This window comes from Heterodontus francisci, unplaced genomic scaffold (genome assembly GCF_036365525.1).
Source record: "Heterodontus francisci isolate sHetFra1 unplaced genomic scaffold, sHetFra1.hap1 HAP1_SCAFFOLD_148, whole genome shotgun sequence".
In the NCBI taxonomy this organism is placed as follows: Eukaryota; Metazoa; Chordata; class Chondrichthyes; order Heterodontiformes; family Heterodontidae; genus Heterodontus; species Heterodontus francisci.
In genome coordinates, this window is record NW_027142345.1 from 1,231,014 (window position 1) to 1,233,079 (window position 2,066).

Consider the following 2,066-nt stretch of genomic DNA (forward strand, 5'->3'; position numbering starts at 1 on the left):
CTGTCTCTTTATTTCTCTCTACGTTTCCCTCTTGGTCTGTCTCTCTCGCTCTGTGTATGTGTGTGTGTGTGTGTGTGTGTGTGTGTGTGTGTGTTTCTGTGTATGAGTCTCTGTGTGTGTCTTTGTCTGTGTGTGTGTGTGTGTTTCTGTGTATGAGTCTCTGTGTGTGTCTTTGTCTGTGTGTGTGTGTGTCTGTCTCTGTGCCTCTGTATGCTTTTGTGTGCTTATCTTAGTGTGAACGTGTGAGTCTGGCTGGCGACGCCCACATCCCAGTATTGAATAACCACCACCACCTCCCCTACCCACCCCGCCCCTCCGCCCAAAAATACTGCTTTACCCTCATATGCACATTGAGTCACCACTTGGAAAAATTTAATCAATTTAGTTAGGCACGATCTCCCCCTGATAAAGCCATGCTGACTATCCCTGATTAATCCCTGCCTCTCCAAGTGGAGGTTAATCTTGTCCCTCAGAATTTTCCAATACTTTCCCAATCATTGATGTTGGACTCACCGGCCTGTATTTACTGGGTTTATCCCTGCTTCCCTTCTTAAATAATGGTACCACTTTGGCTGTCCTCCAATCCTCTTGTATCTCTCCTGTGGCCAGAGAGGATTTGAAAAGTTGTGTCAGATCCCCTGCTAACTCCTCCCTTGCCTCACTTTACAGCCTGGGATACATCTCATCTGGGCCTGGGGGTTTATCCACTTTTACTCCCGCTAAAACAGCTAATACTTACTCCCTTTCAATGCTAATATGATCAAGTATATCACAATCCCCCTGCCTGATCTCTACACATAAATCGTCCTTCTTCACAAATGAAAAGCAATCATTTAAAACCTCACCAATGTCCTCCGGTTCCACACACAGATTGCCACATTGGTCCCTAATGGGCCCTACTCTTTCCTAGTTTTCCTCTTGCCCTTAATATACTTATAACACGCCTTACGATTTTGTTTTATCTTGCCCACCAGTGTGTTTCCATCTCCCTTCTTCGCTCTCCTAATTACAGTTTTTAAAGTACCCAATACACTTTCTATTCACCTCCAGTGCCTCGGCTGTTTTCAGGGCTTGGAATCTGCAATAAGCTTCCGTTTTTGCCTGAACCAATCCTCTATATCCCTTGACATCCAGGGTTGTCTGGACTTGTTGGTCCTACCCTTCATCTTAACGGGTACATGTTGGCTTTGAACCTCCACTATTTCCTCTTTGAATGTCTCCTGCTGGTCTAATGTAGACTTTCCTTCAAGTAGCTACTCCCAGTCCACTATGGCAAGATCCTGTTTTAGCATATGGAAATCGAGGGTGAGTAACTGCATTAAGTCAGGGACATCAGCTGATGGAGATGGTGAGGGGGGGGGGGTGGGTGGAGTAACGGCAGTGAGACAGGGACACCAACAGATGGAGATGGTGAGATGGGGCAGCAACTGCAGTGAGACGGGGACACCAGCAGATGGAGATGGTGAGAGGGGGCAGTAACTGCAGTGAGACAGGGACACCAGCAGATGGAGATTGTGAGAGGGAGACAGTAACTGCAGTGAGACAGGGACACCAGCAGATGGAGAAGGTGAGAGGGGAGCAGAAAGAGCAGTGAGACAGGGAAACCATAAAATGTACATGGTGAGAGGGGCAGTAACTGCAGTTAGGCAGGGACACCAGCAAATGCCGATGATGAGGGGGCAATAACTGCAGTGAGACAGGGACACCAGCAGATGGAGATGGTGAGGGGGGGCAACAACTGCAGTGAGACAGAGACAACAGTAGGTGGAGATTGTGAGTCAGACAGGGAAACCAGCAGATGGAGATGGTGAGGGGGAGCAGTGTCTGCAGTGAAGACAGGGACACAAGTAGATGGAGATTGTGAGAGGGGGCAGTAACTGCAGCGAGACAGGGACACCAACAGATAGAGGTTGTGAGAGGGGGGTGGTAACTGCAGTGAGGCAGGGATACCAGATGATGGAGATGGTGAGATGCGGGCAGCAACAGCAGTCAGACTGTGACACCAGCAGATGGAGATGGTGAGTGGCGGGCAGTAACTGCAGTGATACAAGGACTGCAGCAGATGT